Genomic DNA, 23,055 nt, shown 5'->3' with positions numbered 1-23,055 from the left:
TGAATATATCATCCCACTCTTTCCTTGCCTGTGAGATTTCTCCTGAGAAATCTGATAACAGTCTCTTGAGGGTACACTTGAATGTAATGAGTCACTTTTCTCTTGCTGTTTTTGGAATTTTCTCTTTATCTTTGACTTTTGATAATTTAAATATAATGTGTTTTCCTGTAGATCTCTTCCAGTTCAACCTATTTGGAAACTTTTGGGCTTCATGAATCTGGATGTCCATTTCCCTCTCTAGATTTGGGAAATTTTTAGCCATCACTTCTTTGAATAATCTTTCTGCCCTCTGCTCCCTCTCTTTTCCTTTTGGGACTCTCATAATGTGTCCATTGTTTCCTTTGATGGTATCCTGTAAGTCTCATAGGCTATCTTCACTCTTTTTCATTCTTTCTTTTTGCTCCTCTGACTGGATAATTTCAAATGACTTATCTTTGAGTTCGCTAATTCTTTCTTCTACTTGATTGAGTCTGTTGTTGAAGCTCTGTGTGGAATTTTCAGTTCAGTCATTGTATTCTTGAGTTCTAGGATTTCTGTTTGTCCTTTTTTTATGGTTTCTATTTCTTTGTTGAATCTCTTATTTTGTTCATGTATTGTTTTCCTGATTTTGTTTACTTGTTTATCTGTGTCCTCTTGTAGTCCACTGAGCTTCTTTGAAATGATTGTTTTGATGTCAAGTAGTTTATAGATTTCCATCTCTTTAGGGTCGGTTACTGGAGCTTTATTAATTTCCTTTGCTGGTATCATGTTTTCCCTAATTCTTCCTGATCCTTGTATCCTTGCATTGGTGTCTGCACATTTGAAGACATGGTCACCTCTTTTGGTCTTTACAGGCTGACTTTGGCAGGGGAAGGCATTCACCACTCACCTGGCCTGGGATTCACTTAGCATGGTAGCTTCAAGGTTCATCCATGTTGTAGCACGGGACAGATTTTCCTTCCTTTTAAAAGCTGAATAATATCCAGTTGTTTATCCATTCATCTCTTAATGGACATTGGGCTGCTTCCTCCTCTTGGCTATTGTGAATAATGCTGCTGTGAACATGGCTGTACAAATATCTCTTTGAGACCGTACTTTAATTCTTTTGGATATATACCCAGAAGTGCGATTGCTGAAGTATATGGTAGTTTTGTTTTCATTTTTTTGTGGAATCTCCATACTCTTTTCCATGCAGTTGCACTATTTTACAATCCTATCAATAGTGCACAAGGGTTTCAACTTCTCCACATCCTCACGATCACTTATTTTCTTTTATTTTCAATAGTAACCATCCTAACGGGTGTGTAGTGATACTTCATTATGGCTTTGATTTACATTTCTCTGATAATTAGTGACGTTGAGCATCTTTTCATATGCTTCTTGGCCATTTGTATATCATCTTTGGAGAAATGGCTCTTCCTTTGGAGAAATGTCCTTTGCCCATTATTAATTGGGTTATTTTTTGTTCTTGAATTCTAGGACTCCTTTATATATTCTGGATACTAACTCCTTATTAGATATATGATTTCCAAATATTTTCTGCTACTCTGTGGATTGCCTTTTCACTCTGTTGATAGTGTCCTTTGATGTACAAGATTTTAAGTTGGGTATAGTTCCATTTGTCTATTTTTGCTTTTGTTGCCTGTGCTTTTGGTGTCATGTCCAAGAAATCATTGTTAAATCCAGTGCCATGAAGTTTTTCTACTATTTTTCTTTTAGGAGGTTTATAGTTTTAGTTCTTACATTTAGGTCTTTAATCCATTTTGACTTAATTTTTGTTTACAGTGTAAGATAGAGGTCTAACTTTATTCTTTTGCATGTGGATATCCACTTTTCCCAGCACCATTTGTTGACTCTCCTCTCCCTATTGAGTGATCTTGGTATCCCTGTCAAAGATCATTTGACTACATATACAAGTGTTTATTTTGAGCTCTCTATTCTACTCCATTGGTCTATCTGTCTGCCTTAATGTGTGCACCATACTGTTTTGATTACTGTGTTTTGAAGGTATTCATTCCACAAGTTTCATGTATATTTTTACAGTGCTTCTATCCTAAAGAAAATAGCTTTAGTTGTTTGTAAATTTTCATAAATGGTGCTGTGTTATAATATTATTCTGTTTTTACTATATTCATTCAAGTCTATAATTTTAAATCTCTTCATGTTGTTGAATTTTTTGTTTCTTCCTGCTGCATGATGTTCTCAAGTATGCATCTGCCACAATTTAATCAATGATTCTCTTAAGAATAAACAAGTAGTTTATCTCTAATTTCCTATTAATCATCCTAAACAATGTCTGGATGATAATCTTTGTATATGTCCTCTTATAGACTTGAACAACAATTTTTCCTATATATTTGCCTAAGAATGGGATCATTGTATCATAGGTCAAATGCATAACTAATTTTAAAAAATTTTCAGATTGCTTTTGATGATAATTAGGTCATTTAACATTCCCACCAGCTGTGCATGAAAGTTCCCATCTTCTCACGTCTTTGACAGTACTTGGTATTATCCAGGTTTCTAATTGTTGACATTTTTATGGATGTGAAGTGGTATGTCAGTTGTCTTTTAATTTTCATTTTTCTGATTATTAGTGATTTTGAGCATCTTGTAATATATCCTTGGGCATCTCCTTTTATGAATGCCTATTTACATCTCTTGTTTATGATTTCTACTCCATTTTCTATCATTTTTGTTTGTTTCTCAGAAGCTCTTGGTATATTTCAGCTATTAACCCATTGTCAGTTGCAGATATTGCAAATATTTTCCCAAGTCTATAATCTATGTGTTTAACTTGATCTATAGTGCCTTTTTTGAATAGAAAATTTAAATTTTAATATTATCAAATAATATTTTCCTTATCATTTGTGCTTCTTGAAGTCTTTCTTCAGCCATAGGTCACAAAGATGTTCTACTACATTTTCTTCTATTGGTTTTATAAATTTATCTTTTACGTATAGCTCATTAATTCTCCTGAATTTTCCTTTGTATGTAGTAAAAACCATGAGTTAGTTTTATTTTCTCCTTAGAGTGTGCTGGCTCTCTCACTGGCATCTATATAAAATGTATTCTATTCCCCCTGTTCTGCGTTTTTTTTTTTTTACCATATATCAATTTCCTATACATACATGCTCTTATTTCTGACCTCTGCCTTGTATTTCAGTGGTCTGCTTATCTGTTCTGCAGTATCATATTATTTCAATTATTTTGGACCTCAGTTTTATCAATATACATTAAAATCTGTCCTTACTCGTTGCTTTTGTTTTTCAAAGATGATTTAACACTTTACTGATCATGTTTTCATTTAAATATAATTTTTGAAATTCCCCTAAACTTCTTCTGAGATTCTGAATGGAATTGTATTGAACTTGATTTGTGGAGAATTGACTTCCTTACAATATTTATTAATCTCTTTTATAAACATAAATATTTATCCTTATTTATTGATGTTATATTTTATATACTTTATTTTATTTGAAATTCTTCTGTAATGACCTTACACATTTTTTGTTAGGTTAATTCTTAACAAATTTTTTGCTGTAAGAGTAGATTGCTATTTTTTCCTTTATATTTTCTATGTTTATTGGAGGCATAAAGAATGCTATTGATGTGCATGAAACAGCCAGTCTGTTGAATGCTCTTGTTAGTTCTAATACGTTTCTGGTGATTCTTTTGGGTGTTCTACATAGATGATCTTATCTTCCAGAAAGAATGACAGTTTTACAGATTCCTTTCCAACCTTTATAGTGCCTATACCTTTCTCTTTTTCATAGGGTTAGCTGAGTACTGGGTCTGCCACTTACTGGTTGTATCAGTTAGGGTATAACCAGAAGACAGAAACCACAAAGTAATTTGAGAATAAACTATTATAAAAAAGGATTATTAACAGGGGATTGGAGTAACAGAAGATTGATGAGTGAGGAGTAAAATACTCCAAAGAATAGAGGAATAGCAGGTATAAGAGACAGCTGCTCCCTCTAGGGATAAGAAAGAATGCCCAAGGAAGGAAAAAATCTGGAGGATTCCTCCAACCCCAAGACTGAAATCCAGACTTTGTTGGGGAAGGTGCAGCCATGGCTCGCTGGATGACAGAGGTGTTTGCTGAGGCTGTAAGGCCATCCAGGGGGGTTCTGGGTGGGTTCCAGGGGAAGCCACCCACACCCACAGAGAGGCACCATGTTGGCAGCATTTGCTGGGAAGCCACTCTCTAGGATGTGGAGAAAACTGCCCTGGAGAGGTTCTACTCCTTAGAAGTCTCTGTGAAGCTGCCCCTAGGGTGCTCCCGGTGAAACCCTTTATGGGGAAGTACTCGGCGAGCAGCATTCTGCTGTGTAGCTGCACAAGAAGGTACCTGGAGAAGCTGTTCACAGTGGGTGTCATGCTGGTGACTCTTCACTAAAAAGCCCTGAAGAGGAAGCTCATAGAAACTGTCCATGGAGAATTGCTGTGGGCTGCCTGGTGAGTGCTGTTGGAACCATGTACTGCAGAAGCCACACAGGCTTCAGGAGCCTGGTCCTGCAGAAGCTGTGTTACATATGCTATAGGAGCCTATCTAGAGGAGCACACAAGAACCAGGAAGAGAAACCCTCCTCCTCCAGTGTGCCGTCAGCACCTTCTACTGACAAAGCTTCATATCATACAGGCTGCAAAGGAGAAATATTTACAGGGTGTTAGGGGTGGAAATGTGTCTCCTAAAATTCATATGTTGAAGTTCCAACTCCTAGTACCTTAGAACTGACTGTATTTGAAGATAGGCTCTTTAAAAAGGTTATTAAGGTTAAAAGAGGTCATTTGGACGGGCCCTAATTCAGTATTTCTGGCGTCCTTATAAGAAAGCATCTTGATCTCAGACTTCTAGCCTCCAGGACCATGAGAAAATAAATTTCTGCTGTTTAAGCCACCCGGCCTGTGGTACTTTGTTATGGCAGCCCCAGCAGACTAACAAGCAGGGTCTATTTCTATTACTGAATAGCAGGCAGTGAAGAGCAGACTTGAAGCTGAGACGTTACAAATTGATGCGCACCAGGTTTCTAAGCTTGAAAAGTTAAAAACTTCTCTAAACCTGTTTTCTTCTCTATAAAAATGGAATCCTTGCCAAAATTGAAGACTCTTTTTAAACTCTTAAGAGTTACTTCCATTTTCTCCCTGACCATCAACCTCTTAGACAGGGACTCTCTTATTTATGGAAGTAATTTCAGGTAGACCCCAACCTTTGGAATCAGAAAAACCTGCTCATTTTGGCATTTACAGGCTCTGTGACTTCAGCTAAATTACTTAACTCTCTGAATATCACTTTCTTTACACAGGAAAAGTGAGCTATAATACTTACCTCATAGTGATGCTGTGAGGATGAAATGAGAGAAAGAGTATATATCTACGCACTCTTTATATACATGTAAACACTTAGCTCTTTGCTTGGCACACAATCAGTGCTGGGTAAGTTGCCGAATATTACTATGTTTGTAACTCCAATATCTAACAGAATGACTCTCACATAGCCTGTGAAACATGTATTTGTTGCTGAACAAAATGAACTGAACAGATTTTCGAAGGGGAAGCTTCAGCCACAACAACTGGCAGTGTGCGTGTGTGTGTGTGTGTGTGTGTGTGTGAGGGTGGGGGAGTATGTTTAGACAGAGTAAGTATCTACTTAGTACCTTTCAAATCATAAGAATGTGTCTGATTACTTGTAGTGAATTAGGTGTGGAAGTTACCATTCTGGTTCTATAGAGGGTAAAAGATCTCACTGAATAGCCAGGAAAGAAAAAAAAACTCCGCCTGAAACAAACACAGAAGTGATTTAAAGACTTCACCCCTAAAAAGTGAAAAGGTAGAGAAAATAGTTACTTTAAATCCCTGAGAAAGGAACTAGCACTGAAAAAACAGGAAATCCATCAAGTCTCAACTTGTTTTCAGAAAGTCCCTAATTAAATTATGAAGGTGAAACCCAGCAGGTACAAAACAAAATCTAATTTTACTGACGATTGACCTCGTAACTTTTATTTGGGGGTAACTGTAATATGGGTTTTCTCACTGTTTTATATTTTAGAATCTTTCTCCTTAAGATAACATGGCAGGAATCGATAAGTTTATTTTTAATCTTACCTCTAAAACAAGGTCAGGCAAGGTCTTGTGTCTTCAATAAAGCGATTGTTTCAAGCTGAACTTGTGTATGACTGCTGAAGCATCAGCAAACACAGGTCCTTTCAACATCAGATCAGGAAGAGAAAACACACAATTAGATGTGAGATTTCTAATGCTAAGTGAACAGAACTGATATTTTTAAAATTAAAAATGTGCCTCCTAATTTTTGCTCTCAAGGTACAGACAGTTACACACATACAATTACAAGATTTACTGCTTAATATCCTCTTAACCACTGAAAGCGATTCTGTTTATGTTAGGAAAAAGAAGCCAAGTAGAAAGGTCATTATGTTGTGTCTGCAGCTCTCACTCCTAATATGTGAGTCTCATTTACAAGTAGAGGAAAAAATCAATAATCCTTTTAAGTCGCCTTGGATTCCAGGTGGAAAATGCTTTAACCCACTGTACCACGGTGACTTAGAGCCACTGTGAGATATTATGTAATATTGTTTCGCCAAGAATCCCAGCTCACTTCAATAGCTTTGAATTGCATTGTTGAGTCTGCCTTGGCTGGTGAAGAAAATGAATGCTGTCACTGCTTCCTGAAAGTTTAACTCTTTTAGCCATCAATTGTTCTTTTTCATCTTCTTGAAAGTTAATTTCGCTTTTATGTAATTTACCTAGAAGACTGACGTAATTTCAGAAACACAGTTCCAGCAGCCCAGGAAGGAAAACTTCCAAGTTTTTAGTTTAATTATGGTCAACTAATGTTTACTAAGCGCCAACTGTGTGTAACATCTTACATACTAGGTGGAGGAGCTGACAAGAAATGAGTAAGACAGTTTCTGTTTTCAAGAAGCTTTAATTAACCAGGGCGAATGAGTTAAGAATATAAATCTGTACGATTTGAAGTTCTATATAAATACCATATGAGAAGAGGAAAAAAGCTTTGTCCAGAGTTCAAAGGTTCAAAGGAGCTCTGTCCCACCTACAAGTTAGAGGAACAAAAGGCTTTATGGGCCTTGAAGAGTGTATGAAAATTTGAAACCAAGAGGCGGGGACATTGCCACGTGGGGGCAAGTGAACTGATGAATAAGGTGAAGGCCAGACAAAAACCAGACCTTTCCCCATAGAAGCCCAGGCAATAGAAGAAGCAGAATTTGGAAAGTAAGCGGAGTCCAGATTGCAAAGGATTTTAAATACGGTGTTTTCCTGAGGAAATTAGTAATATGGTCAAAGTGAGCCGAAAGAAAGAGTATTAGTCTGGTGGTAAAGGAAGATTACACTACTCAATAGGTATTGGGAAGACAGAACAAGGCAAGTAAAGATGCTAAACAGATTAGATTAGACATCAGATGCTTTGGAAGCATACAATAAGTATAGTGTATGTTGATTAATTAAAGCTGTGACTAGTCTCCTGGAACGAGTTCTGAATTTATGCCCCCAAAGCCTGGCTCTCTATGCCATTTCTTCTATGAAATATGTGAGCTTAGTAAGAATAAATAATACATTAATAATAAGTAAGAATAATAAATTATATTAATATAAATAATGAGTGCCAACTATGTGCCAGGCTCTCTGTTGGACACTTAGATGTACCATCTCTAATGCCCATAGCAGTTTTTTAGGTAGGCATCAATAACTTCATTCCACAGATTAAGAACTAAGACACAGGGGACAGCCCCGTGGCCAAGTGGTTAAGTTCGCGTGCTCCACTTCTGTGGCCCAGGGTTTCACAGGTTTGGATCCTGGGTGCGGACATGGCACCACTCATCAGGCCATGCTGAGGTGACGTCCCACATGCCATAACTAGAAGGACCCACAACTCAAATATACACAACTATGTACTGGGGGCTTTCAGGAGAAAAAGAAAAAATAAAATTAAGTAAAAAAAAAGAACTAAGACACAGAGGATGCAGGTAACTTGCCAAATGTCTTAGAAGTGTTAAGTAGCAGAGTTGAGATTTGAGCTGAATATTTCTGATCAAAGTCTGTGCTCATCCAACCCTAGGTTTGAATTAGTTCCTGCCTTGTTTTAGCTCTACAACTTTTTGCATATTATTCAATTATCTTAGTTCTTTATCAACACATTGGGATAATAATTTCAAACCTTCCAGGTTGTTATCAAAATTAAATTAACTGTATCATAGTTAGTGCTCCATAAACTTACTTTTTAAAGGAAAAAGAAATTAAGGAGCTTATACAGAGGAATCTATAACACATGTTTAAATGATGATACTTTCTTGTCTCCAAAGTAAATATTACTATTCATTGGTGATTCAAAAAAAAACTTTCGTTTTAGTCCTTGTGGTCTCTCCATAATCCACTTCTAGTTCATATTATTTTATTCTCCCAGATTCTTTATAATTCCTCAATCTCACACTATATGTTGCATATCAAACAATATCCCCAGAAGATCCCTAGATATGAACATGTGAATGTTCCAAAAGTGTGTAGTATAAGTACTCTCAAAGTACTTCATTAATATAGATAACTTACTTTAATATCCATTGGTGAAAGATTAAGTGACAACGGAATTGACTTCTCTTCTCATTTATTTGTTTTCCATATGCTTTGACAATAGGTTAGATTAGGAACGTAAGAATAGGTGTTTCTGTGTGTTTTCTGGTAGAAAATTAGTACACACTGCAGAACAATGCTTTAAATGTATACGTATCATTCAACATGGATGTATTTTTAAAATGTAGTGTTTATAAAGAAAGAATAAGATATACAACAGAACATAATTTATATAAATTAAGAATATGTGTGCACCAAAAACATGCATTTTGAAAGAACATATACCAACAAAACCATCTTAAACCCATTAGAATGTTTTCCTGTGGTAGGAAGGGGAAGGACATGGGCTGTGGGAATATAATGGAATGATAAATAAAGCAGATGTGGGTTTGTGTGAGCAAATACTGACAAAGTACCATGAAATGAGTGCTAGGTTAGTCGAACCTTTGCACCGGAAGTCCTTTCAAAACTAGTAGAAGAATGGACTTCTGGTGAACTTTCAAAGAGGAGGGAATCCAAGCCTGAGTCAAAGAAATTCTCCTACATCAAAAGGTGGGAAGTATTAGAAAGGTAGTGTTTGACGACACAGGGATAAACAGGAAAAAACAGCAGGGGGTTAAGGATGTAAAGCTATTTCTTGGCAGTCTCGATAGAATCTTACTCTTTTTGAATTCTCTAATCCACATCCCAAGGTTGTCTCTACTCCTTGGAGGCATCAAGGTTTAGGAAGAGAATAATGATCTTTGGAATAAAAAATTACTGGATTTAAATTCCAAACTCCATCACTCAACTGTTGTGAAGACCAGAGCATGGTACTCAAATCTTTTTAAACTTGAGCATCTTCATACAAAAAATTGTCACTTTACTGTGTTGATTTGAGAAATACATGAGTAAAATACTTAAGTGTCTAGCTTAGGGCTAGGTTCATGGTCAGCCCACTATCAATGATAGTTCTTATATGCCTTGTCTTTCCCTGACATTGCCACTCATGTATTCATTTGACAAACACTGAAGGAGACACTACTCTGGATTAAACATTGGATATACAAAAATAGAGAAGACTTATCTATGCCTTCAAAACGCTTGCAGTATAGTGGAGAAAACAGAATTAAACCCAAAAGTGTACTTGAGACCAACCTAAACCAAAAGTATAGGTTGAGAAAGGCAGTGAAGAAGGCATATGCTGGGAGGGCGAGGGACAGAGAGGAGGCACTCAGAATCAGACAGCATTTCTTAGAGGAGTGCTGCCGTGTAGATTTGATAAAAGACAGTTAGGATGCAAAGTTCTGGAAGAATCCATTTGAATGAAGAAAATTGTTAAACTCCAGCTCATGGCCATTCCAAGGACTGGAACTGGTAAATGAATATTTTAGTTGGTTCTCCATTGTATGACTTTATTTTCTAACAAATGAATTTGTAGTTACTGAACTACACAGCCATGTGATAAAACTGCCTACAAGACTTCCCAAATTGACCCGTTTCCACAGTACTTTTATATATTACTTATTTCACTCTGCTTTTCTAGGAAACTCAGTCGGCCAGTGTGGAGATAATTTTGTTTTCCCTAAGGTTAAGACTTCTTTTTAGAGCATTGAAATCCCTGGGAACTGTTTTTCTAAACTCTGATTTAATCCGCATATATTTGCTCAATGTTTGTGTTTCATGCTTCTTTTTGTTAAGTGAATATTATTATAAATACACACTCATATATTTGTGTATATTTATATATTCGTGTGTATGAGATATACATATATATATATCAGCATATAGATCTTTTTTCTTTAAAAGAGAAAATAAGAAAAGTTATGTTTGGACGGGGTGCTATGAACTCAATACGTGATAGTGATGTCAAAAATGTTTTTCCTTTACGACTTCTACTGAAATGGAAAGACTTCCCTGAAACAACACTTAGTGTTTGTTTTTAAAACAAACCCATGGGTTTACTTCGTAAAAACTCATGAATGTTTTTTTATTCATCCCATATCCTTTTCAAGGTTGCTCTGTGCCAAAGGAAATATGATTAAGGCAGCTCAGGAAGAGTTCTGGTTGGCAATAAGACACAATTGACATACCTTGTGTGAGATTCAAAAGGGAGAATGGGAAAATTTGCATGGACCCTTGGGGGCGGCGGCAAGTTATAACTCTTAAACTCTTGTCAAATGATAGACTTTTAAAAATCTCTCCACCCTCAGAGTGATAACAAAACTTAAAATTAGCTCCAAAACTTCTGCGAAAAAAAAGAAGAAAAAAATAAGCCCTAAAAATTTTATAAAGCCCAGTGGCAATATTAAAGCTGGTATTGACAAAACACTTAAATAGATCTATTCCCTGTGTGCTCACTTTCGTGGTTCAAATAGTGTAAGATGTAGTTTACCCTGGGAATTCTTCTCTCCTTGTCTTAAGTATTGACAGTGTTTGAAATAAAATATGTTTATAATGAAATCTATGAGAATGGATTTCTATTGACTCCCACATCTTCACACTGCAGAATGCGTCACAGTTTAGAACTTGCTTTGATGTCGACAGAAATGCTATGTTTTGCAGCAGTACATGGACATAAAATGGGCAAGGTTAGGAAAGGAGAGAGTTGGTGCCAAGAATGGATACTTAGCTTCAAAAGTTCTAAGGTGCACAAAATACACAGAATAAATACCTTCTCCTAAATATATTCAAAACCATTTAAGGGAGCCAGCCTGGGGGCATAGCAGTTAAGTTCCCATGTTCTGCTTTGGTGGCTGGGGGTTCGCTGGTTAGGGTCCCGGGTGCGGACGTACACACTGCTTGTCAAGCTGTGCTGTGGCAGGCGTCCCACAGATAAAGTAGAGGAAGATGGGTACGGATGTTAGCTCAGGGCCGGTCTTCCTTAGCAAAAAGAGGAAGATTGGTGGCAGATGTTAGCTCAGGGCTAATCTTCCTCAAAAAAAAAAAACAACAAAAAAACCGTTTAAGTCACATAGATTCACATTTTCCACCTTCTTTGGAAATCTAACAACTAATAGTTCGGAATTTCCCCACGTGTCCAATGTGGATATAAACAAAGTCCAAACCCAAGCTACACTCTGCAAGTGTCTATTTCCACAGCTCAGTTGATGTGAACCAGTCAATTTCAACAACTAAATGAAATACAGTAAAAAAGGCACTTAATGGAAAAGAGAGAGAAGCTCCATTGACAAGGCTCTGTGGAGTTTGAAGATGTTAGCTCTTCAAGCTGGATTTGTAAGAGAAGGCAGATGTTATTTGCAAATTTTTGTGGCTTTACAAGAAAATAAATATTAATGATGTTGGTTACCTCAAGCACCAAATGTTAAGAATACTTCTCTGTGTGTGTGCGTATTTGTTTCAGACAAACTGTAAAGTTCACAGGTTCTCTGGAATGTCCGGGTGGCCTGGCAAGTTTTCAAAGAACGTGGGGTGACAGGCTTTACTTCAGCTTTGTCTGTACCTTCTTTGGATGTGCCAAAGTTTAACTTTGGCCTTGAGGATTGGCCACAGATATCTCATCAGCTTTGAGTTTGGCTTCAGAATTTCTGATACCAAATAGTGAATGCCTAATACAGTGTCATTTTTCTCTTCTTCAATTAACATATTATTGATCATCATTTGCTTGCATAGGTTATCATCACATTCAAGCACTTTCAGGAGCACAGACATGTATATCATTTGAATTTATTTTTGACATCTGAATATGTGTTACAGATAAATAGAACATTCCAGATGTAAGTTGGAGTGGAAAATCTCCTTAAATGTTTCTGTGTTGAAAATCTATTTATCAGTTGAAATGTATAGATATTATTTCAAAGATAAAATACTTCACCAATTGATAATAAACTTTATATTTACAGAGTGATTAAGAACTCCAAGTAATTAAAGTAAGGAAATAGCATTAAACTACTTTAAAAATATTTTTAAATTTTTTATTTACTTATAAATAGGACATTAGGAGATGAGTCTTTCAAGAAAAAGACTTTCTTGTTAATTTTTCACATCTTGTAAAAATGAATTATAAGCAGAATGTCCAACCAAAACATATTTAGTTCTCACCAATTAAACCTCCATACAATAGACTCTAAATAGATGATTTAGGAAGATAATTCCTCCCAGTTCCGAGTCAATGAAAGCTAAGCACTTAACAAGAGTTTGTCAAAATTATTGCTCTAAACTGCTCAGCATCTTCAAAAGCGAAGATAAAGAATTTCTGAGACTTGCCTGATCTGTGGATCTTAGCTACAAAGTTGCACAAGAAAGCATAAGAGAAAAGGTCTTCTTGAATTATATTCTTTGTACAAAATCATTGATATTATTAACATTACTATGTTTGTACCTTATCTATGAGATATGGAGAAGGGACTGGGTTTTTTGCTGCTGCTGCTTCTTTTTTCTAATTCAACAGCAGAAGGAAATAACGAGGAATTCTACACTTCTGCCTTACTCATTCTTAGGGGTTCCCAAATCTCACACAGCTGACATTACACTGAGTCTGATCGAAAATATATTTCCAGAATGGAAAAGCTGTATGGAAAATATCATAAATTTGTCACTGACAATGTAAGAAGCATGGAGGTTTTTTTTTGCTGAGGAGTGTTCACCCTGAGCTAACATCCATGCCAATCTTCCTCTTTTTTTCGCTATGTGGGCCACCAGCACAGCATGACTGCTAACAGAGAGGTATAGGTCTGTGCCCTGGAACGGAACCCGGGCAGCTGAAGCAGAACATGCTGAACTTAACCACCAGGCTGTGGGGGCTGACCCAGCACGGAGATTGTTTTTGTGTTCACACTCATCAGTTAGATGTTCACAGAGTAATTATAATGTACCATAATATAGCCAGATAACTGGCCTTAAGCCAGAGACAAGCTACATGACACACAGGAGATGTTCAAATACTTTTTTCAAGGACTTTTTTAGATGTATTTTACATATTTAAAAAAACAGGCTGCTTGAACAAAGAAAACTTTAAAAATACATATTGTAGTTAACATTATTGATATAGCAAGACTAATCAATGATTGCCCATGGAGTACAATGACTGGAATTTTCTTGTGAAGTAACAAAGCTGTATGCTATTTTTTACATGTTACCTGCAGTAAGGATCCATTTATTAGTCTTTTAGGACTGATGCTAAAACTGATGTATAGGCAAGGAAAACTGAGCTGCAGAAAGAAATTCAGAGATGGTTTTGTTATCTTGAAATCCAATTAAACTGTTCCATCGCCACCCTGCAAGATTTCAGGGAAGAATTTTCTCAAGGGATCTCATGAGGCTGCATGTTCATTTTAAAAATATTAAAAATAAAAATATGTCAGGGCTATAATTTTTTTGAAAATTTCTTTTGTAAAAGCTCTATTGAGACATAATTCACACATCATGCCATTCAGCCACTTGAAGTACACACTTCAAAGACTTTATTATAATCACAGACTTGTACAACAATCGCCATAGTCATTCTGGAACATTTCATTACCCCAAGAAACACTGTGCCCCTTAGCTGTCACCCTCCAGCACTCCATCCCTACCCCCAGCCCCAGGCAACCACTAATCTACTCTCTGTCTCTATAGATTTGCCTATTCGTGACATTTCATATAAATGGCATCATACAGTAAGTGGCCTTTTGTGACTGACTTCTTTTACTTACCCAATGTTTTTTAGGTTTATCTATGTTGTAGCATGAATCAGTAATTAATTTCTTCTTATTGTCAAATAATATTCCATTGTATGGATATACCACATTTATTTATCCATTATCAGTTGGTGGATATTTCGGTTGTTTCTACTCTTTGGCCATTATGCATAATGCTGCTATGAACATTTGTTTACTAGTTTTTGTGTGGACATATGTTTTCATTTTTCTTGGGTATATACCTAGAAATAGAATTGCTGGTCTTATGGTAATTCTATGTTTAGCATTTTGAGAAGCCGCCAAAACGTTTTGTGAAGTGGCTGCACAATCTTGCATTCTCACCAGCAATTCTCCATACCCTCACCAACACTCATTATGGTCTGTCTTCTTTATTTTAGCCATCCTAGTAGGTGTGAAATGGCATCTCAATGTGGTTTTTAATTGCATAGCAATAGTGACCAATGATGGTGAGCATCTTTTGATGTGCTTATTGGGTATTTGCATGCATTCTTTGGAGAGTTAGCTATCCAAATCCTTTGCCCATTATTCTAATTGGGTCATTCGTTGCTGTATTGTCGAATTGTAAGTGTTCTTTGTATATTCTGGATATAAATCTCTTAGATAGATGATTTGCAAATATTTTCTCACATGTTGTGAGGTAGCTTCACTTTATTAATAATGTCCTTTGAGACACATAAATTTTTAATTTTGATGCTGCTTGTAATTTTGATGTCATATCTAAGAAACTGTTACCTAATACAAGGTAACAAATATTTACTTCTGTGTTCTCTTCTAAGGGTTTTATGGTGTTAGCTCTTACATTTATGTTTATAATTCATTTTGTGTTAATTTTTGCATATGGTTTGAGATAAGGGTCCAACATTCTTCTTTTATAGATGAGTATCCAGTTGTCCCAGCATCAACAATTGAAAATATTCTTTCCTCATTGAACTGTCATGATACCCCATCAAAAATCAATGGACAATAAATGTAAGTTGTTAACTCAACAAAATAGGTTTATTTCTGGATTCTTAATACTACCATATTAATATATATATATATATCCTTATGCCAGTACCACACTATCTTGCTTATTGTAACTTTGTAGTAAGTTTCAAACCAGGAAGAATGAGTGTTCCAACTTTGTTCTTTTTCAAGATTATTTTGCCTATTCTAGAGTCCTTGCCTTTTGATAGGAATTTGAGCCCTAGCCTGTCAATTTCTGCAAAAAAGCAGTTGGGATTTTGACAGGGATTTTGTTGAATCTGCAGATCAATTTAAGCAGTATTGTCATTTTAACACTATCAGCCTTCCAATTTATGAACATGATGTCCTTCCATTTATTTAGATCTTCTTTAATTTATTTCTACAATGTTTTATGGTCTTCAGTGTACAAGTCTTTTTGTTAAAGTGTTTTTTAAGGATTTTGTTCTTTTTGATGCTATTATAAATGGAATTGTTTTTTTAATTTCATGCTTGGAGTATTCATTGCTAATGTATAGAAATTCATTCGATCTTTTTATATTGATCTTGCAACTTAGCTGAATCCACTTATTTGTTCTAAAGCATTTGTGTGTGTTTGTGTATGTGTGTATTTGTAAAATTCTTAGGATTTTCTTCATCCAAGATCATGTCATTAGTGAATAGAGATAGTTTTATTTCTTTCCTTCTAATCTGGATGTCTTTTACTACTTTTAAATTGCCTAATTGCCTGGATTTTCCTCTTATGCTTTTTTGCTCAGTTTTTTATTTGCCCCAACTGGTATTGCAGCCTCAGGCAGCTGTGATGTTAAATAATTGCCCAAATAATTGCTCAAGCTTTTTTTTTTTAATAAGTGCCATGGAAAAAGTAGTTTTCACACTTGACTCTTAGTCAAGTCAAATAAATAGGACTTTTCAGGGAGATACCTGCCAGGTCAAACGCTGACAGCTCTCTGGTGATGAAGATTTTGGGGAGACTCTAAACCCCTTCTGCTTCTGCCCCATTCACTATTATCTGCTGGTTTTCACATCTACCATATTTGAGACGCTAGCTGATTTCCAAGGTTATCAAGGAGCTGGGGAAGGAGAATGGGAAGAGGGAAAGTTAAGGTGCCACAAAGCTCACCACTGTTCTTCTCAAGATTCAGCTTTGTTTCTTGATAAATGCCCTTTGGATTATTGCAAGCCATTGGTATGTTTTTAGATTTCTGAAAAAGTTGATTTTGATAGTTTATCCCGCGTTTTTATTTCTTATATGAAGGAATCAATTTTTGAAGATCTTTACTTTTCCATTCCAGAAGGCTTATCTTTGAGAGCTATCATTTTAAATCTACTTCTGGAAACAATCAGAAGGCATCTTCAATATTGCACAAAGCTTTAATTTGTGGGGTTGCTTTAATGAAATTGCATCATCACCACCAACCAAATCTTTGAGTCCAGAAATTAAAGAGAAGATAAATCTTCACCTTGCTGTTTTGTATTAGAGAGGAAGTAACGCTGAATAACTTGAGGCAACTTTATCATTAGTAGTAACATATACAGTAACAGAGTTAGCTAAAAATTGTCTTGTTTCTTCAGTGACCCCAATGGAACGGGAGCATATATTTAGTTTCACAATGTGCTCTACTGTGCCCATAGGAGCAACCTAACCGTTTACTATGCTAAAATATAATCGTTCTTGCATGGTCATGTCAAAATTTAGAAGTGTGACTAGTAAAACCTTAATAACAAAAATTTAATACCAATTAATTTTGATAAAATTTCTGACTTTTTTTATTCCAGAAGTTTATTCTATGTTATTATTTGGCTTTGGTCTCATCTTAAATGAAATGTTGATTTTAATATTTTCTCATTCAGCATTTTTCCAAATTACTTTTTCAATACCCCTCTACTTTCTAAGAATAGTTGGGACAACTTAGGTAGCACAGAAAATCATAACCAAGTGATTGGTATCTTGATGGATTTTACAGATTTGTCTACTGGTTTTATATAATGGCTAGAACAATGGAAAGTATTCTCCTGCGACAATATGGATCATGTGAGAAGTCTGTGTCTGAATTTTTCATTTTCTTTCCTTACTTCTAAAAGAGCTATGCAGAAGGGTAGAAAGTAAGAGTTGTCTGCAAGTTTTTCCGAAATTTGTTTTACAAACTTGTAAGCCCTTAGGAGAACTAGAGAACAGTGGCACTAGAGGAAGTGAAAGAGAGATTGGGTTTCAAGATATAGCAACAGCATTATTTTGGATTAACTTTTAATTTTGAAATAATTGTAAATTTTTGGAAGAGGTATAAGAACTGTACAAAGAACTCCAGTACAACCTTGTGATGGTCAACTTTATGTGTCAAGTTGACTGGGCTAAGGGATAGCTAGATAGTTGGCAAGAAATTATTTCTAGCTGTGTGTGTGAAGGCCTTTCTGGAAGACTTGAGCATTTGAATCAGTAGAGTAAAGTGATCCACTCTCACCAATGTGGTGGGCATGATCCAAGCTGTTGAGGGCCCAAACAACAAAAAGGAGGAGGAAGGGTGAATTCTCTCTTTCTCTCTCTTTCCTTGAGCTGGGAGGTCCATTTACTCCTGGCCTTGGACATCAGAGCTCTTGGTTCTCAAGCCTTTGTACTCCGACCGGGAGTTACATCATCAGCTCCTGTAGTTCTCAGGCCTTCAGACTTGGACTGAATTATACCACTGGTTTTCCTGGTTCTCTAGCTTGCAGACAGCATACCATGGGATATCTCAGCTTCTATACTCACATGAGTCAATTCCCATAATAAATCTCCTCTTATATCTCTTTATATATCCTATTGGTTCCATTTCTCTTGATAACTCTAATACAAACATTCACCTTTATACCACAATTTTTAGCATTTTACAACATTTCCTTCTTTCTCTCTTTCTATTTTGAGCCTTTTTTCTTTTTTTTTTTTTTGAGGAAGATTAGCCCTCAGCTAACTACTGCCAGTCCTCCTCTTTTTGCTGAGGAAGACTGGCTCTGAGCTAACATCCGTGCCCATCTTCCTCTAGTTTATACGTGAGACGCCTACCACAGCATGGCTGCCAAGCAGTGCCATGTCCGCACCCGGGATCCGAACCAGCAAACCCCGGGCCGCCGGGAAGCGGAACGTGCAAACTTAACCGCTGCGCCACCGGGCCGGCCCCTATTTTGAGCCATTTTTATGTTGCAGATGTGATGACCCAAATTCCCAAATTTTTCAATATGTTTCCTAGAAACAAGGTCATTCTTCTTTATAACTCTAGTACACCTAATAAAATAAGGAAATTAACATGAATACAATACTATCATCTAATCCCCAGACATTCAAATTTTACCATTCTTTCTGATAATGCCCTTTACAGAACAAAATAAGTTTTCTCTTTTTCTCGTTTCTTTTCCAGTTCATAAACCAAACCAGGATCACACATTGCATTTACAGGCCATGTGTCTTTATACTCTTTCAGTCTTTATGTATTTTTATGGCCTTGCCTTTTTCCCTTTTTGTTTTTAAAGATATAGGTGTTCCATGATTTTCCATATAATTTATTTCTGTTGTTCGTTTTTGCAGGAATACCACAAAGAAATGCAGGGTTCTCAGTCCATCCCATTAAGGGCATACGATTTGTCCCACAATTGGTGATATTAACTTTTACCACTTGCTTAAAAAAGTATCATCTGCCGGATTTCTCCCTTCTAAGCTTAATTAATAAGCATCTTCTGACTTTTTAATTAACAAGTAAATAAAAAATATTTTTTTGAATACTGTGAGACTATGTAAACATCCTGTTCCTGATCGAACATTGATCTACTAATTTTAGCATCCATTGATGATTCTCTCCTGAATCAATTATGATGATGATGATTGCCAAATGGTGATTTTCTAATTCCACTATCCCATCTATATTTGTTAGTTGGCACGCTGCTATAAGGTAGAGATTTCTCTTCCATTCCTATTTTTCAATGGACTATGATAAATTATTGTCATTATTTATTTTGATGTTAAATTTTTCCCAGGTTTAGTCAGTGGGGCACCTTCAGATAAACTTCTCTGTTCTTTTGAAATGTCCCTATTGACCTTTGAATAAACTTCTTATTTTCTGTAAGACAGACATGACAGAATGTTCCAGGTTAATCTTATATTTCCTTAGCCCAAGCCCTGGAATCAGCCATTTCCCCAAGAAACTATGGTTTGTTTGGTTTTTTTACATTAGAGAACGGATTTAGAAAACACAATGTGGGAGCCCAGTGTGTATTCATTACTTCCAGGTGCCACTGCTTTTAGGACATCCTAGAGGACAGTTAGAAAATATATGTATCTGTACACAAAACTCACACACATATTTATGTATCTATATTTGTTTATAAGTAAAAACCGTAAGTTCACACTGATTCCGCCAATGTACTCTAGCTTTTCTCCCCTTTCGTATTTGTATCTTCTTTATCCAGCAATAGAAATCTAACTCCTATTATTTTGAATGCATTTATTTATTTGTTTAATTCTCTTGTCTTTAATCATGCAATTCTCTGGGCTGTTTCTTTGGTGTCAGCCTTTAAAATATGCGTGTTATGCTGACTAAATTCCTCTCCACCTCAAAAGCCACTGACTCACGGCGTCGAGCAGCTGAGTTCCCACAGGAAAGGAGAACGGAAGGAACTAGCTCAAGCATTTTGAAAACGCGTTTCTCTCACAGGCTCATAAAAGAAATTACCTTGGTGTGAATGAAGTGAGAAAGAGAGGACTGTGTTTCCTGAAACAGTAGAGATTATCTTCTGCTTCCCACAAAGTGCTTCTGCAGAGGGAGCAAGATAAACAAATCTTAAGGAGAACTGGCTACATGGTGATTCTAGTTAGAAGAACCAAAGACAGTCTTTCAAAGTGACTGGGTCCCAGTCAAGGCATAAAAGCTGGGGAGACTTGAAGATCCTGAAGCAGCCATGTGGTCAGGAATAAGAGATGTCTGTGAAGAGAAAGGATTGGGGAATAGAGAGCGTCCCCTCCCACAATGCCTTGGCACTGAGTCAGTTTACTGGAATCATAGAACGGCCTTGGGGATGGGAGAAAAACTGAGTGACTGAATGGAACGGGACTTGGAACCAGAAATAAGATTGAGTTACAGAAAATAAAGTGCTATTCTGGAGCACTCAAGTCTATGGATTGAGATTCATAGCTACCATATATGGAAATGGTATATGAAAACCACACAAATATAAAATAATATAAAATATTAATACATAACTTGAAATACTCATAAAAATCATATGACTAGATTTCTTATGGTAAACTATAGAGTTAACGAAATCATTACTTACTTATAATAGCCTGGTGAAACTGGAAGATATTTTTTACCCCAAATTCCTTTAAACTTTTTGATATATAACTCCAAAATAGCCTCCTTAAGATAGCTTTTCAAGTTTGATGACAAACTTAAGAAATTCCATTATGATAAAAATTTTTAATGATAGATTTTCTTTTTTGCAATGACCTCTACAGTCACAAGTCTCTCTTTGCCCTTTGTAAATCATAATCCCAGACAGAGTTCCCAGGTGGGAAACACCCTCCTTTGACATCACCTTGATAAATGCTCCATATTATGCACTTCTCCTGTGCCTCTGTCAACATCAGGAACAGGCACCGGACTGTGGAATCTATTTTTGTCAAACAAGCTTCCCATTTGCTTTGCTTGTCACAGCGGGTCATCTTGGACTGCTTTTTGCTGACTCTGCTTTTCCTTCTTGTTCTGCATAATGCACACGCAATATGTCCCAGGCGTTTCAGCAGTTACAGAATTTGAATCACAAAACAATATGAAAAAGTATGTTCGTATCCTATTGCTTTGACCTAACCTTGCATATTGGTTCCTTGCTGTTCTAAGTAGCCACCTGGTTTCCAACAACCTCCTTTCGTTTGCTGATGGAGTTCTCTCACCAGTTCTGAGGTTTTCATTGTCAATGCCCTAAGTGTCCATTAAGGCCCTCCTTAAACCATATTTTCTGAGAGGAAATTCCAAATTCTTTCCACGTGAATTAATCTTTTTTCTTGATTCTCTCATTGCAGTTTGGACAACTAATAGAGCACTTACCTCCTTCTTTGGATTATAATTACTTGGGTAAACACAAATATGTGAAGGCAGATTCCAAAGCTTCAGAGAAAAAGTGGGTGTGGTTTCATGACATAAGACTTTGGAAAGGAAGACTGATTTTTGTGTACTTTCACAAAAGGCTTTGCTGAAGAGGAATTGTCCAGAAAGAACCTAAATAAACAAACATGATAGCAAAAATTCAAGAGTGTACAACAGGGACCAACAAGCTTTTTCTTTAAAGAGCCACATAGTAAATACTTTTGCCTTTGCAGGTCATACAGTCTCTGTTGTAACTACTACATTTTACCATTGTAGTATGAAAGCAGCTATAGATGATACAGAAATGGAATGGGTCTGGCTGTTTCAATAAAACTTTATTTATACAAAAACATATGGTGGGCAAGATTTGACCCTTGGATCTAGTTTCCTGACCTCTGGGCTGGAAGACTTTTTTAAAGAGAAAAGGAAGGCTTAAGTTGACTTTGCCGTAAGAATGATTACAATGTTGGTATAACCAGTTTTTAATCTTTCTTTGACCTCTACATCAGTTTCCAATCTCCCACTAGATAGTTCCGCTGTATGTCCTGTAGGCACTTCATATTCATCATGCTTAAAACTAAACTAATTTTCTTACTTAGGATAAGGGTCCTCATTTATTTACATCAAGGATTTTATAATTTTACCAGCAATTTAACTTCTAAGTCTATATGCTTCTTTGTTTACTTGTGCTTAATAAGGAGCTGAGTCTTCTCAATTCTAAATATCTATTAATTATTATTGGGAGAGAATTCTCCATCGGTCTCTCATTTCTAAACTTCTTGCAAGCAGAAGTGTTTTCTCAGTGTTTTCAGGACTGTCTTTCCCTGAAGGAGAAATGTATAGCAAACATCCTTGCAAGACAGAGAAAGGGTCTTTTCTCTAGAGCAGATGACAGGTTTCTTTGTTGTCCAGTATAATAATGCCTCTCTCCAGGGCAAAGGTTGAGCAGACTTTCTTGCAGTCCATTATAAAAAATTAGAGACTCCTAAAATCGTTTTCTCAGCTATTACTGAATCAAGCATGGGTAATCCATCCTGAGGTAAAATTCCTCTCCAGCTGTGAACCTGTGAAACTAGACAAGTTATGTGCGTACAAACTATGGTAGGGACAGGCATGGGATTGACATTCCCATTCCAAAAGGGGGAAATTAGAAAGAAGAATCTAGTCACGGGTCCCAAGCAAGGCCAAAACCTAGCAGGGCAATTTTCTTTAGATTTTTAAGGCTTGAGATAATCCTCTTTGGCTCAGTGCTCTCTCCTGCAGACCCACTAATGTGGTGGCCTCCTCTTCTGGACCCGGTGGGATGATGTTGTTGCCCTCTTAGCTCTTGGTGACAATCCTACCCCACTGAAACTGAGGAAGTGACAACCTTATCCTCTTGGCCTGTGCCCTTTGTACCCCTGATGGTAGTGGCAACAGTGCTGATCTCTGCATTGCCTTTGGGGTCATTCTTCCGTTTTCTTGAAGGAAAATGTGTTTGTAGGCAGATAGCCCTATTGTCCTGTTCCATGGAACACCAGAAGTCTGACAGCCTTCCTTTGTCTCATTTCCTCTCTGTCCCCGTTAGTCCAAGCTGGCAGTGTTTCTACTGGTATACCCCTATCTTTATTTCTTCCTGCTGAGATGGCTTTTTTGATTCAGCCATATAGAGTCACATATGACTCACACATATGGGTCACACCATAATCTCTTTATCAAATGATTGTCCAACCACAGCTTTGGTGTTCTCTACAGAACACACTTTCTCATTTTTTGCA

The 23,055-nt window shown here is 36.6% G+C and overlaps 1 long non-coding RNA gene across 1 annotated transcript in view; it reads right to left on the bottom strand.

Annotated features, from left to right (window-relative positions):
* Positions 1-23,055, bottom strand: part of LOC138920928 (uncharacterized) — a 158,563-nt gene that overhangs the window by 14,189 nt on the left and 121,319 nt on the right. The window contains exon 2 of the long non-coding RNA XR_011432981.1: positions 6,088-6,185. This is a non-coding gene — a long non-coding RNA (uncharacterized lncRNA). The remainder of the gene's footprint in view (positions 1-6,087; positions 6,186-23,055) is intronic.

Source organism: Equus caballus, chromosome 26 (assembly GCF_041296265.1).
Source record: "Equus caballus isolate H_3958 breed thoroughbred chromosome 26, TB-T2T, whole genome shotgun sequence".
NCBI lineage: Eukaryota > Metazoa > Chordata > Mammalia > Perissodactyla > Equidae > Equus > Equus caballus.
This window is presented reverse-complemented; position numbering and strand designations above follow the sequence as displayed.